Source organism: Pimephales promelas, chromosome 21 (assembly GCF_988280905.1).
Source record: "Pimephales promelas chromosome 21, fPimPro1.hap1.1, whole genome shotgun sequence".
In the NCBI taxonomy this organism is placed as follows: Eukaryota; Metazoa; Chordata; class Actinopteri; order Cypriniformes; family Leuciscidae; genus Pimephales; species Pimephales promelas.
Window position 1 is genome coordinate 18,088,561 of NC_142789.1, and position 16,694 is coordinate 18,105,254.

General features: G+C 37.0%; 1 long non-coding RNA gene across 3 annotated transcripts in view; it reads left to right on the top strand.

The window, feature by feature from the left end:
- Nucleotides 1-16,694, top strand: part of LOC120480344 (uncharacterized) — a 91,313-nt gene that overhangs the window by 44,455 nt on the left and 30,164 nt on the right. Inside the window, exon 4 of one of the 3 annotated variants that reach the window (XR_016148588.1) lies at nt 13,047-13,281. The exons of the other annotated variants lie outside the window; for them this stretch is intronic. This is a non-coding gene — a long non-coding RNA (uncharacterized LOC120480344). The remainder of the gene's footprint in view (nt 1-13,046; nt 13,282-16,694) is intronic. 3 annotated transcript variants of the gene reach the window in all.

Below are 16,694 nucleotides of genomic sequence, written 5' to 3' on the forward strand. Positions count from 1 at the left end.
CCAGAACTTTGTACTGTAAAGTCAGTTGACTGCGTGACAAAGCACACGTTTTAGCTCCAAGTAGCATCTCTGACCTGTTCACATAGTGTCTCTAAGCTAACCTCTGACTGAGATCTGCCCGTGTAGACTGATCTGAGATTAGTGCTTGATGCTAATGCACTTCCCCACAATGCACTGCAAATGAAGGGTGTTTCTGGGTACTGATCATCTCCATTCATAATCAGCTCATGTGTTTCCCTAATGATGCATGCAGTAGTAATCTCTACAGTCTCTCAGTTCTTTTAGCCAGCTCAATGCTACCTTGAGTCTGACATTTAAAGTCATGTGTGACTCAAGTTTCCAATTGGTTTCCTTCAGTTCCGCCCAGTAGGCCAGAGGACATGCTTGCCTCCAAATACTGAAATTAATTGCTTTTCAGCAATGGGTATAGCATCATTCCACCCAGCATTCAACACTCCAATCAATCAGCATTCAGAGTTAGACTGCCATTAAACTTTTTTTTTTTTTTTTGTTTTTTTTTTGACCACATCATTTATTGGCATTTGCCTTATTTAAGACAAAGAATTGAAATTAAATTGTATGTACAATTCAAAGTTTTTACAACTCTTAAAATTAGCTGTCTAAAAATGAGTAAGATGCTGATTTATCTACTATATAGTATAAATCAAATAATATTTTATGGTATTTTCAAAATACACAACATATTACATGGTATGCAACACTGTATTCATGTAGAGCATATGTTAACAACAGTGTTTTAATGTTATTGCTTTCAGGTTACAAAGTGTATAGCAGTGATGCAAATATGGAAAAATAGCTTGGTTTAATTTTTAAAGCTCCCATATTGCATTTTCCTTTTAGAACAGTCACTCGACATGTGTTCTCTATCCTGAGTTAGAGTAAAACATTTTCAGCCATATTAGCTAAGAATCACAGAGTAGTTGAGGTGTGCACTTGCAAACACAGGGCTGTATATTTTCTTAAATTAAAATGGGAATAGACGCTTTACCCAAATAGTTCCCAATCTTTCGGTCCACGTCCTGGTGTATTGTTATTATTATTGTGGCCTTAATAAAGGCCAGATGGCTAATATTAGATGTAATCTGTTGAAATAGTTTTGTTTATGTAATTCTATTTTTCCAGGCAGTTGTTTCCAATTAGGATGTTTGAAAGTTTTAATTGAATTAAATTGCAGATTTCTATATGTAATAGAATGGGATAGAAAAACAGTGCAGGACTGAGCATGTGTGTAGTGATGTAGTTCAGTGTGTAATTTGACTCTACTGCCTATTTTATTGGGAATCTAAGGTCTGTCTGGAAGTCAGGCGCATATGTGTAAATCTGCGTGGTATTGGACAGATACACATTCAACAAGCTGAAAAAAAAGATCCATTGTTTTAAGTTTCTGTACTTTTGTGTGCATAACAAAAGGGAAAAAAATAAAAAGGAAAGACTGATGAGAGTGTGAAATTTTTAATAAGATAAAAATGTAATAAATATAGTTAAGGATCGAATACTAATAAATAAATTATATTTAATAAATATATTCGATAATGATTTAGGTAAGATTTAAAATAATAAACATACATATTTATTTAATAAGTATATACTTCTTACTGCACATTAAACTTTATTCTAACTTTTAAATACAAATATTGCCCAAAAACAGTTTCATTTCAGCGGCTAAGTACTTTTTGTACTAAATCTTCAGCGCAGTCTCATTCCAAGACGTCATACATTCGCCTTTTTAGGGTACCCTTAACCGTCGGTTAGATGACGATATCGAATCCTAACCCTTCCCCAGACCTAAACCTACCCCGTCACCTAACTGACGTTAAAGGTTGGATGACGCCCCAGGATCGTCATCTAACTGACGTTTAAGGGTACCCTTAAAAAGGCGAATGTTGTCGTATGGTCAAAAGCGTCAGTTATATGACGTCTTAGGATGAGACTGTGTTAAAATCTTTAATATTTAGTTATAATATGCGTAGTAAATATGAATTAAATGACAAACAAATTATAAACATGTTTTTACATAACATTTTTAGATTCAGTAAATATGTATTTCCGTTAAATATACAATCGTTTTTAATAGCAATGTAAGCATGTAGTTGTGCTTACCACTCTGTCCACCAGAGGCACACAAATACAGGTGCAACAGATCACCAGTCAAAGATGCCTTTACTAGTTCAACCTGCAGCCACTTAAACTTGCACGAGCACTAGCTTTCAGTTTTATGCTAATATTGGATAGATCAGTTTGCTCCTGATTTAAAGAATTAAGTCAGTAAAACAACTCTGGCTTTCACCATCTTCTTTCTCTCTCTCCTTTTTTCTCTCGACAGTCTGCACATTCTTTTCAGTGCAGCTCATACTGGGGTTGGCTTCTGGTCGTTTGCACAATAAAAGAATTGACAGTACACAGAGGGAAAACCAGGGGCCTTTGGCCTGAGGAAGGGAGAGGAGGAGCGTGCGGGTTGCTTTTACAGCAGCCAAGCGAATATTGAAAAGGAACTTTGTTGTTGGTAATGTTCATCCCTGTTTGTTTTGGACTTCACACGGAAAGCAAGAAATTCGCAGTGAGTTGCCAGGTTACTGTCAGAGGGGAACATGGTATCAGGTACTGGTTATAGCTCAGTGAGATTGTTTACAAAGGCAGTGACCTGTCAGATGTCCTGGAGAAAATGAGAGCGCGTTAGACAGCACATTCCATATGAAAAGAAAGTAGGGAAGAAAAAAAAAACAATATAGGAAGGAATAACAAGTATCCCCATTGCGGGAATGGAAATGACTCGCATTGCATAAACACATGTGGATATCTTTGTGAGAAGCTTAATGCTGTGCAGTAATTTGTTTTCTCACTCTGGTAACTTTAATATGAATGATTTAACGCTTAAATGCAATCAGTGTAAAAAGTTCCCAAAAAATCCTCATGCAGTCATAACAAGTTTGGGGGCTGTTTATAGAGAGAGGCACAATGCGGAAGACAGATGTGGAAAACTAGCGCCCACCAGACAAGGGCCTCCTTCAGTTCTTTGCTGTGCTCTTTTTCAAGATGGAGGGCTTAAGTTACAGAACTAACTTCCTGGATTACATCAAACAGAGCCCTTCCCCTCCTCCTGGTGCCTTACTCTTCTCTTCTCTTCTCTTCTCTTCTCTTCTCTTCTCTTCTCTTCTCTTCTCTTCTCTTCTCTCGTTATGTCTCTAGTCTTTCCTCTTTTCATCTTACGTCCTCTTCTCTTGTCTCATCTCTCCGTTATGCATCTCATCGTTTGTCTTATTTCTCGTATTGTCAACTTCATTTCTATCCTTTACTCCCCATGTCTGTGTGCCACATGTGTTTAGGGCACACGACCATATGCCCTGCACCACCCACCTTTATATGAAAAGCACAGTGGTGGAAACCCAGAGACTTTGTAGGGTTTGTAGATCATCATGACCGCAGGCAACACAGGAGAGAGAGAGCGAGAGAGAGAGAGTTCGGTGAGTGGAGGAGGAGCAGGAGGGTCACGGGACTAGACTGTGAAAGTCAAAGCGTCGCTATGATCCGCTCAAGCATGGAGGGTGCTGATCTCGTCTTAGGGGAAAGAAGTGGATGCGATGAGGGGGGTGTTTTGCGGATGGGATGTGGCACGTTATCTGGCCCAAAATATGCAGCTGTATTTACCACCTCTGTTTGTTGTTCCCGTAGAAAGATCCAGGATGGGAATTTTCTGTGTCACTGCCTCAAAGGATTTTGGCTGAGGCTTTGTTGATCCTGTGTTATTGTAGAAAAGGGGAATAAGATTTAAGCATTAGCCATGTCAGGCAGGATTTAACACTCTGGTCCCCAGACCTCTTACCATTTAGGCAACTCTTCCCCGAGCGCTTAGCCCTCAACGGCCTGCCCAGCGGCCCACTGGGTGGAGAGAGACAAGGTTGGTTCTCTCTCTCTCACTCGTGCATTTCCGCTTTTCCGGCATCCATCCAATGGAAAAATAAGGTTCAAGCCACTTGATTTTGTGTCATGCTTCCTGGAGCATGCCAACTTTCAATTACAGCACCTCCAGTCCACCTTGCACTTTGGCCATGGCTATCTGACAGCTCCCCTGCTGTTGTTTGTGGCTGGTGGCCAACTGATTCCCAGCGCATTATGTTTCTCCGACCAACTGAGAGATAGTTGGTTGTTTTCCATTAGGCTATGAGTTATCACTATCTGATGGGGCACTCTAACCTTGGCAGATGCCTGGCTGAATCACAGCACGAGGATGAACTGCGATAATGTGCCTTCATGTTCATTCGGCATCACTCCGACATGGTACTTCTTTCTCACAGGAGATTGTTATAGCATTTTAATGTTGATATGCATGTATGTTGTCAGATTATGCCTAAAAAAGTACTAATCGTGGCTTAAGTTTGTTTATGTGATCATAGCAGGACAATTGCTAATCAAGCGTACTAGTACACGACAGACTAAAATTAATCCGAATTCAGTATTCTTGCTTTTAGACTGATTATGTGTTCATGAGAGACTTCATTTGATCTCTTTGTATTAATCTTGTATTAAGTCATTATAGTGTTTGATTAAGATTTGATGTAGTCCCATATCTGATGATTACTTCTAAAAGTCTGGGGACTCCAGAATGATGTAAAAGAAGGACCTTCAGTGCTTTTCTAGAAATAGCAGTCTCACATGAGCTAAAAGAAAAAAGAAAAGGCTGAAAAGACACTTTTGGTTATTATATTTTTTGCTTTAAGTCATTAACTTCTCATATTTATGGAAACCTGTTTCTGCCTCAAGGTAAAAACTAAATCAGGCAATTTTGAGGTAATTAAATAAGAAATAACGTCACATTTTCAGACAGTATAAGAAATAAAATCACAATTACCTTTTTTCACATGAAGTGGATTGAGGTTTTTTTTGTACACTACCGTTTGGTTGTCAGTAAGAAATGAATACTTTTATTCAGTAAGAATGAATTACTTTCATCAAAAATGAAAGGAAAATCCTTCAAAGAATCCTTAAAAATCAAGCACAGTTTCCTCAAAAATATTAAGCAGCACAACTGTTTTCAACATTGATAATAATAAGAAATGTTTCTTGAGCACTAAATTGGCATAATATAATGATTTCTGGTAATCTCAGGAATAAATTACGTTTGTATACTGTTAAATTGTAATATTTTCATAATATTACTGTTATTATTGTAGTTTTGAGCCTTGGTGAGCATAAGAGAGTTCTTTCAAAAACAACAAAAAATCTTACCGACTCAAAATTTCGAACAGTACATGTTTTCACTAGAATAACACTTTAAAATTTTACTATACTATTGATAATACTGTATGTAAGAAAAATGAACACATGATTATTATTTAACATACAGTTTCTCTCTATTTTTTTTTCTTCTTCTCACCTGAACATCTAATGGAGAGCGACCCCCCCTCCCCACGGTTGCTCTTGGTTTGCTCACTGAGGACTTTGAAGTGATGATTTTCTGTAAAGCTGCATTGAAGCAGTTGTGTGTGTTATGAAAACTCTATACAAATAAAATTGACTTAAGGCGTTTCTAAAGACATGCACTATGACTGACAGAATGAAACAAACCTTCACCCATTCCTTTATTGTGAGCCTTTCACCACTTCTATCCACCTTAGAACATTCTACTTTTGTAGCTCCTTCTGGTCCAAGGTTATTAGCCGTTTCTATCCTTCAATCGCTGGGAACCAAGAGGGCTGACAAAGAGGCATTGTTTGGAGTTTTCCAGGTTAAGTGGTTTAAAAAGAAGAACCAACACTGATGCAGGGAGCCTTTTGCATGGTTGCAGAACTTCAAAAAGTTTACGGTAGTATCTTTTACTTTTGAATGCTTTTGTTTGTATTTAAGACCCTCAGAATAGTGTCTTTGGCAGGGGGGTTGGTGTTGCAGTGGGGCGTGTCTATGATGTCCATCCCCATTACCCTCACGACCCCGGTTCTGCCTGGATAGCGCTGCATGGGCCCTTGCCTGGGTCACCTGCAAAAGATTAGGCTGTGGCTGGTGGACAGTTGTTGTTTGAGGAGCGTCTGGGCACGTCAGGGGTACAGGAAAGGGGAGGAACAAAATGGGGTGAGTGGCCTGGTGAGTCGTCTCGCCTCCAGATGCCCAGACCTCACCCCTGCAGGGAGAAGCACACCAGGGGACAGCAAACACAACGATCAGCCTCTACTACAACACTTTTGCTTGTGAAAAGGCTTGGATGATTTCAGCTATTATTTACTACTTGAACTCGTATACTGTTTTTTTTTTTTTTTTTTTTTAGTGGGACACAAAATTAGATTACATTTTCATACAATTGTTCATATTGACCAAGTGTGTCAAGCTCCAAAAATAATACGTTATATAAAATAAATAATAATAACACCATAAAATCATAAACATACTTCATAGTAAAATGTTTGCTTTAGTGAAAACAGTGGTGTCAAATCGATTAATCGCGATTAATCGCATCTAACACAACTTTTTGTTTACAAAATATAAATATGTGTATATAAATTATATTTACGTTATATATATATGTCTGTGTGTGTATGTACTGTATTCACATACGAACATACTGTATATTCATCTGTATATGTATACATACACAGACACACACACACATATTAGAATGATTCTGAAGGATCATGTGACTCTGAAGACTGGATTAATGATGCTGAAAAGTTAGCTTTCCCATCACAGGAATAAATTACATTTTACATTATATTAAAATAGAAACAATATATATTTTCAATGTTTTGATCAAATAAATGCAGCTTTGGTGTGCACAAGGTAGTTCTTTCAAATACATAAAAAAAAAATACCTACCCCAAACTTTTGAACGGTAGTATAGACATAATTAAATACAGTGTTAGAAGATAAACAGAGGGACGTTTTGACAGTCTTTTCATTATCTGCAAACTATTTATTTAAGAATTTATAAGTAATGTTGACCTGGGAGTGACTGTTTAACTCATTAACCAGATTAATAAAAGAGAATAAAGGGACGAGTAACAGAAGAAACAATGAGCGTATCCCTAAGCACAAGTGTTAGAAACCTCTGGAGGGAACCCGAGATTGAATATGCCACGACTTCTGTACTCCGTGCCAGTGCGAGCGAGCCGAGAGGGGTGCGCACAAAGCCAGCAGAGAGCCGCATCACTACACCCACCTCTGTCAATAATGACAAGACAGCATTCATTGATATTCTCGTGGAAAAATAATGTGTTAATAAGGACCCTCTCAGAAGATTACCCAACCTCGCCCCGCTAATCAGCCTCTTTGTAAAGGTCCATAAATCACCAAACTAATAGCACGGCGGATATTAATAACTCAAATTATGATTTATATCTTTGTTGTCGTCTGTGAAAGGATCCCTCACCTCCTTACATTTTCAATCAATATCATCAAAATGCTAACGAGCGAATGGCTGTAATTACCTTCATGGGGGGGGGACAACACTAATTTAGTTTTCTCTTTTTTTTTTTTCTTTCTGAAATGCTACCAAGCAGACATGCGCCAACCGCGTGCGTATACCTGTTGCACAAACAAAGCAGGCAACGTGTTAGTCCATGAAGAAGACATTAGCCGTGATATTAGCTGTCAAACCAGGGTCATCCTAATTTTTGCTTCTGAGCTTTGGTGTTCCAAATAAGACATCAAGAATTAACAACTGCTCAGTGACTATAGCATGAATTAAATACTGTATATTACAAGCGGGAAGGTTTTTTAGTACTGTATAGCTACTTGACACTAATCTTACACTTTCATTTTTTAACATTTTTTAATGCATTAGGTTTCATACACTAACAATGAACAACATTTTTACCGCATTTAATGATATTTAATAATGTTAATTTTTTTTAGAAAGAGTATCAAATAAATACTTTTTATTCATTTTAATGTTACAACCATATTTAATTAGCAAGTCTAAAGTACTTTTATTTATATATATATTTTTTTTAGATTTTTTTTGTTGTATTATGCATCTTTTTTTGAAGCTTAAAAGGTCCCCATTGTAATTGCCTGGAAAAGAGCGACTAGTACATTCCTAAAAATTTCTCCCGTGTTCTACGGAAGAAAGAGTCGTACAGGTTTGGAACGACATGATTGTGAGTAAATAGTGACAGAATTTTTTTTTTTTTTTTTTTTTTATGGGGACCTTTCCCTTTAAGGTTATGAGCCTTTTCACATAGAGGTGAGAGTAATGCTTGCTTGTGTTTTTAGCATTTCAATTCTCCTGATTTAAGTGAAATGTTTGAGTTCTTGTTTAGCAAAAGTCACCATGTGACACTGAGGTTTAAGGGTTCACCTCATTCGACAATGCGGTGATTCAGATCTCGGGCCAGGACTTTTTCTCTGGCCGGCATGATGTCAGCCTCGAGCTTTTGTCAAAGTCTGATAAGACCGCTAACACAATGGATTCTTCTGGAAGGCTGCTTGAATGATAACCCATAACAAAAAAAGGAACGGAGAAAGAAGGGAGCACGGCAGTTTAATAAAAACTTTCCCCGCTCTGGGATTTCAAGGCTTTTTCTGAGGTGACTGAGGTTATCAGTCTTGTTTTTAGCCGCGTGAGCTGCCCAGCAAAGCAATCACACAAACAAATTAATTAGTCTTCCAACAATAGGGCCTTGATAAATTGAACCACTTGCATCTCATAGACTGTCGTTCCATGTTCGCTTTTTTAATCTCAGTCTTTTCAATACAGACTTGAGAGTGATGTTTACATTTAGTCTTTGTAACGAGACATTGCACATCGGTTTGCAATAAACAGCTAATTATCATATCTCTGGCTACAGCTTAATTATATTTGCATAAAACTTCTTTGTCTCGTTGTCTCAACAGAGCCGGCGCTACCTTGTCTTTTCATTGCTCAGTTTTTATTTACATGCCTGAAATATGCTCAAATTTACACATCTTTAAGTTTTTTTTTTTTCCACTGTCTTGCCTCAGGTTGCCTCTAAAAGAAAAAGAAAATGTGAAGGTCGAGGACTGTTTTTTTCTTATTTTCATTTTAACCCAACTATGCTGTTTTAGAGATTTGTGCAAAGTTGCTGTTTTCACTCATGCATGTTCAGTAATTCATTTTAATTATTCATTTTTTTTTATTTAACAGGAAGTCACATAATTATCAGTCTTAATCTTTTTTTTTTTTAAACGCGAGTGCTTTGCATGAGCACACGGCATGGGAAATTAGTAAAAGAAGGCATTAAAAGGACAAAAAATGCATTCAGCTTCGGAAATGTATTTACAAATTATTTTCTCAGTGTTTTGGCTCGGGGCAAAGGAGACTGTGTCTTCATTCAATTATCAACTTTAAGCGGAGTGCACTCATTAAAGGAAGCTCATTACAGGTACAAACCACACGATTTAACCCCCGACTGACTGTTTACTACATTACTTCTCGTATACGCTCAAAACAGAGCATGAAATAGGAGAGTTTAAGATGTCAGTGTGTAAAATGGGCCATCCCCTTAATTTAGTAGCAGAATTTGCACTTATTTTGTCACATGAATGTCATATTTAGCAATGGGTCTATCATAGATGGATGTTTTTTTAAATAAACTTTTTTTTTAAACTGCATGTATATAAATTAAGCATTTAATATTTATGTTATTTTAATAGTTATGTTTTTTTATGTTATTATAAAAGTCACATTTATAATTGGATTGTGCTTTAGTGTTCATATTTTTGTTTGAAATATTTATCAATTATAGATGATCAATTATTGGGTGCAGGGGAGGTGGATCTACAGAGTCATAGTGTATCTCTATAGTCCTTCGAGATAAATTATTAGGTGAATTATCTCATTATTGCAAACAGGTGGCACATCTTACCCCCTCTCACCCCATCCTTTTTTATTCTAACTAATTTCTCGCCATTGACGGAAATTTTCGTCATTTTTTAGAAAAAGCTTCAGTCATTGATGGGATTTTTCAGTTGTCCATGTTTTCACTGTTAGCGGTAAGGGGCTCTAATATAAGCAGACAGGTTTCAGGTTTGACTTCAGGACTGGGGAGACAGGGAGCCTCGGGGCCTCTCCTCTTCATTCCTCAACGCAAACATCTCGAAATGGCACCTAGTCGAGCATCAGAGGTCTGGGACATCCAGCGCGTTCAGGGTCGGAGTGACATGCAGTTCTGAAAAAGCCACATTACTTTTTGATTCAGTAAGACATCATTCATGATTCATCTCGAACTGTCTCACCTCCCCCACTTCCTCAGTGTCCTTTGTCTTATTGGAGAAAAATTATTCATTTGATACATTCTTCTCCCTGTTCTTTTTTTTTTTTTTGATATATTGCATTTTCAGATATTTATACAACTAAATATTCAGGGGGCCATGGAATTTTTGTGAAAACTGTGTAAAATGGCAACTTTTAAAAAAGATGCTTATGGGAAAAGATTTTTTGCACTTTTTATTATAGAGGAAAGTGTAGTGAAGACAGTACTTAAGACCAGATTTTGCCTCTCATATACAGTAAGTGTGACAGCATGACAAGTCAAGAAGTAGCTCACGTAACAAACACAAAAATGTCTCGTTTACCCAATCTCCCAGCTTGTTCTTTCTTTCTGTCTTCCGACTGCTCTGAATAAGGTTAAAAGAAGAAGGCCCAAGACTTCACATCCACCTCTCTTTTTTTGAAAGTACTTGTCAGCGAATTAAAGTAGATGGGAGCTAAAAGCAAAGGTGGAGAAATGTATTTATGAACGTAATTTCTTTGAGTTGCACCCTGTGTGAGAGTAATTACTGTAGCCTCTATAGGCAGAGTTAAGGGGATTGACTGTAATCACGGGTATAATGAGAGTCGTGGCAGAACTCTCTCACACAATATAAGGTCAAACATGTCATCGTAGGCAGCTTTTCATTTTCTTTTGGAACCGTCAGTGCTTTAATAGTTCCCTGACTGACATTAACAGAAAAACGGGGGCCGTATTGCTCAAATCTATGATAACTTGAGAAGAATATGTGAAAGTGGTGCACTGTTCAGAGAGATTGGTGGGAGAAGTCACACAGTTTTGTACTGACCCTGGCCTTCTGTCCACCTCTTGTGCCTTTTTCTAAGAAGTGAAAATTGTCTCAGATCGCAATGAAAAGACAAGCTATCCTACTGGCTATACAGGCTATATTGAGATATTCCTGGGTTATTCATTTTACCTAGATTTACACCCCGACATTCCTCAAAGGCAGGATGTTATGATGATAAAATGTTTCCTTCGTCTAGAATTTCTCTACAGATTATGATATAAACGTCTTTGTTCTTGTTTTCGGAGAGAAGTCTACTCTGCAGGCTATAGAGAGTTGCATTTGAAAGATGTGCTCTATATTTTAATGTATTTATAACCCTCATGGTACCAAGTTTCAATAACCTTGCTGTAATGTCAGCTTAGATTGTTTGCTTCAAAGCAGCAACCTGCCGAGCAGAGGCAAACACAATAAACAGGCTTTAGTGTGTTATTCTAAGCACTCAGCAAGACCTGATTCAGATTGAAAAATGTGGCTTAAATAAAAGTTTCAAATGAATTTTCTCCTCTGGCTGAGTAGCATGCTAAATCTTTTCTGTCAGGTAGCTTCAGTTTCAATGGGATCTACTGGTACCTCACAAGGGATTTGCGCCATTAAGAATGAAATAGAGAAATTTGCATATAAGATCGTTCCATCCATACATACAATTTTGTTATAGATCTCACAACAAAAAGAAACACAATTTGTGCCTCTAAACTCTAAAATGCACCAAATCAGTTCCATGTTTGTAGAATGTGCCAACATGAAGTTGCTTTGTTAACCTGACGTGTCGGATGTTTATATCCTTGTGACCTCTGACCTTTGAGTGATGATCAAACCTCATTTCAGCTCACAACACTCCGGGCTTTCCCCACAAGCTCATCTGTATCTGATACTTCTCTATTTCAACGAAAAAATCTAACGTAGCACAACGGTAAACACACTTCTGGAGAGCGCTTAGTCTGTGCATTGCGGCTTAAAAGAAAATGAAGACTAGCAAACAAAGGCCAGTGTTATCATGAGACATAACGTGTGTTTGTGAGATCTACCAAACTGTGACTGGATTTGATGCTCTGCCAATGCTAACACAGAAGCAATCCTCATCCGCTGGGAAAGAATGATGCTAAGCTAAAGAAAGCTTCATCTAAACCAGACTCAGTTCTTTTTGATATACAGCACTTCAAACCAGTTTTTCTTGAGTGTAACCAAACATGTTAAGTTATCCCCATTAGGGTTCATGATGTTTAGACGGCAGAAACCAAAACTGGAAAATTTAACAAAAGCACCCGACGTAGGAAAAGACTAGCGGAAAAAAAAAAAAAAAACGAAGACAGAAGAGAAAAGGAACCCAGACGGTTCAATTAATTTTATTAATCATTTCTCTCTGTCCAAAAAAAAAAAAAAAAAAAAATTGCACAGAGGAGCAAATCCATTTGTCTTTACCACACAGAAACATAAAATTGGTCCCAGTGACCTATTTTTTTTTTTTTTAGGTTTTCCTCATTCTCGCTAGTAAGAAGCCTTTGACTTCCACCTCTATTGTCTTTATGCAATGGACCTTTCTTTCAGCTCACCAGGTGAATAAAAACCAATCGTCGGGTCTAGCGTTCCCTCGCAGAAGTCATCAGGAAAAAAATATTACCTCATTCCAAGCGGCGAAGAATCCTCTTTTATGGAGACATAATGACTTAAAGTTTAATCTCCTCCGTGTTCACCTTTATGAAAAGAGCACAATGATCCATTTGAAGTAAGTTAAATTACACATTTAAATGGAGACGTGTAATATACTTAGTTAAAGTGGGTTTGACCACTGCACCAGTTAATCAGGGGCCGCCCCATTAAAATTGGACCGGAGCCCAGGTTCTATGATCATATTTTAGTGGTCAGAGGGTGTTTTCTGGAGTACGCGTGTGAGAGAAAGTATACTCGTCCCGTTTCCCTATTTGTCCACACCCTTCCCTTTGAGCTGTGTATCGTAGAGTTTTGAGTGGAAAGAACATCAAAGCTGTTCAAAGGACTGACACTTTCTTTTCCCTACCTTTCAGAAGTCTTAAATCCAGCTAAAGCTCAAAGCCTGTTCTGTCCGGTCTCTAAGCAGACAGGTTTCAGGTTTGACTTCAGGACTGGGGAGACAGAGCGCCTCGGGGCCTCTCCTCTTCATCCCTCAACGCAAACATCTCGAAATGGCACCTAGTCGAGCATCAGAGGTCTGGGACATCCAGCGCGTTCAGGGTCGGAGTGACATGCAGCTCCGACAAAGCCACATTACTTTTTGATTCAGTAAGACATCATTCATGATTCATCTCGAACTGTCTCACCTCCCCCACTTCCTCAGTGTCCTTTGTCTTATTGGAGAAAAAAATATTAATTTGATACATTCTTCTCCACACAATTAGGGGATCATTGCGGAGTCTGACACTTCTGTGCAGTAATCCATTTTTTAATTTAAGAGGGTTTGGTTGCGTTACGTTAGACAGACTCTGGCGCAGTTGGTTAATTATTATTACTGTTTTAAGATGGAAATGAAATGTGCCGTATTGTGTCTAAAAGATGAGCAGCTTTATTACATAGTTATTTAAAATATGGTTCAGTTCGTTAACATACGTTAATGCATTTACACTAACAATGATGATACTTTAATTACATTTATTGCTCTTGATTATTGTCTAATACATATGAAATGAACATTATCTAAAGTATTAACATGAATTACCAATGAACAATAATATATTTGTAAATTTACATTAACCTAGATTTGATAAATAGTTTTTCATTGTTTGTTCACTGTAACTAATACATTAACTCATGTTGACATTAAACCTTATTAAAAATAACTTGTGTTTGAACAGTCTCCATGGTGAAACAAACAATAATAATGCAGCGAACACGAAACAACATGACTCTCATGTGTGGCTTTCATCCTTATAGAAGAATTCTCTAAGGTGTAATTACTTTCAATGTTCCTTACTGGGGGATTTTAAAACAAAGAAATATTTGTAGCCACTTATATTGGACTAATAACACAAATCAGTAAAGATTCTCTACCTCATAATTATAGTTTTTTCCCCCATAATTTTTTAACCTAACAGTTTTTGCAGCTGAATCATAATTACTGCTCCATAAGGTAGAACAGAAGTCACTTATGCTTTGTTCAGACAAGCATCAGATTTCTGTTTATGCTTCTCAGTCTGATCAGATTTCAATTTTTGTGGCATATATCATTGGGATTTGTTTAGCATTTTGTAAAATGTGTGGTTTGAAATCAGATTTAAAAAAAAAAAAACCACACCGTCTTCTACCAAACCAGAGTAACCAGAGTTAAGATCCAATACGTTTGATTTCAAATTTTAAAAATCACGGTTATCGTCAGTACCATGACATTGCTATATCCCTAGTGCAAATGCACTCTTTTTAGCTCATTCATCCCCTATCCAGGACAATATGTGGCACTCACTATACGTATAATGAATGAGTGAGTGCTTTTGGAAACACAACATATGCCACTGTCACCTCATGAGTTCTACAAGCAGAGGCAAACTTTATCGTTTTCCATTGTCTCCTTCCACAAAGAGTCTCTTGTGTAATCTCTTGGCATTACCATGGAAACTAATGTAGACATATTGAATATTGACTACACTGTCTGAACAAATGGGTCCAGTTCTTTTAATCATTCACAGTGCTACTTTCATTGCCAGCTCCATTTTGCCGCCTCTCCTCCATTGAAAATGAAATGGGAACTTGCAGTTATACAGTGTACCGTGTAAAATGGCCTTTTGCGCTGTGCACTGAATTTGACCATATCACCTTTTAGATACATTGTCCATGAAGGAATGAACAGGTGTGGGACCCTGGAGGACAATAAAAACACGGAGATACTCAAAAGAGCAATCCGTCTAACAGAGCCTGCTATAATTCACTCGCTCAAATGCTTTTTATCTGCTTTGTCCGCTCTCTGTCCCACGTCTCAGTCATGCTGAAGAATTAGCCGCTGTGCAAGTGTTAGTGTCTTCTAGAGTCACACACACCTCTGGTGACCAACGCTGTATAGCAGAGGATTTTCAAAGTCAATGAGCATTTTTATCGTTTTTAACCTTCTATACTTGATCACAGATGAGAAGCACAAATTCTGTGAATAGGAAAGCTCGCAAAAGCATACGCACCCTTGCAAATGGGCCATTCAGATCACAGTCGGTCAATCAAAGGCAGTTATAATAAAGGGGCTTGTGTACATACACCACATCTGCACCTGCAGATGCAGTCATGGCCCTCTCTCTGAAAAGCTACACTGTAATGATCACATGCCAACTGCATGTAATATCCAACAATGTGTTATAAAATTGACCCTGAGGTAATAAATGTCATCAACACCTTTTATTACAAACATGAGTTTGTTTCGTTCTTAGGGTCGATAAGAACGGGCTCTTTACAAGGTATCATAGTGTCATTATAAACAATTAACATTTGTTTGGTTTCATACAGCGACTTTAAATACATCTATTTATTATGGGTCGGTTACTTTCTTTGTCTGAATCTTTTCATTTATTCAAAAATGCATTTAAATTTGAATGTCTAAGATGATCATATTTTCTGGATTAGGAAAAATAAAGTTCTGAAAAATAAATGTCAAACTGAATTTTAATTAGGTAACACTTTACAATAAGGCTCATTAGTTAACATTAGTTAAGTTAACATGAACTGAGAATGAGCAACAAGTTAATATTAATTTCAATATTTACTAATACATTACTAAAATCAAAGGTTGTATTTGTTAACATTAGTTGATGCACTGTTAACTAACATGAACAAACAATGAACAGATGCATTTTTATTAACTAACAAAGATTAGCTTATACAGTAACACATGTATTCATTGTTAGTTCATGTTAGTTAAGACATTAACTAATAACCTTATTGTAAAGTGTTACCTAATTAAAATTCAGTTTGACATTTACTTTTCAGGTAACATGAAGTCATGTCAAGCTAAAAAAAAAACAGGATATGATATAAATGAAATGACCTCTGCAAATTCTCATGACTGTGTTAAGGTCAGCCGGTCTCTTAAAATATCAGCTAATTTGACCATTTTTATGACAACATGGCGAGAGTAGTTCAGGTGGTAAAATCTCATATGGTGTGACTCTCCAACAACTCAATGATATGAATAATTATAATAAACATATAATTTATGATATCAGTAAAAAAAATATACATATATATATATATATATATATATATATATTTGGAAAATGGGTTATTATTTTTTTTTATTGTTGCACCACATGCCATTTTTAGCATTTTACATTTTCATTTAAAAGGTAGTTCACCCAAAAATAAAAATTATGTCGTTTACTCACCCTCAAGTTGTTCCAGACGTGTATGAATTTCTTCTGCTAAACATGAATTTACATATTTTGAAGAATGTTGATAACCAGAGAGTTGATGGTTAGGCCCATTGACTTCCATATGGAAGCTTGTATACTTCAAAATATCTTCTTTTGTGTTCAGTAGATGAATGAAATGAAAACTTAAGGGCGAGTAAATAACAGAATTGCAATGTTAAACTATCCCTTTAACATTTTATTTGAAAATGGCATAGGCATTTTTTATAAACCATTTGAAACCATGTTTACAAAGAGAACTTGGTGCTGGTGTTTTAGATTTAGACTATAGATTTTCAAAAGATTTTTCCGTTA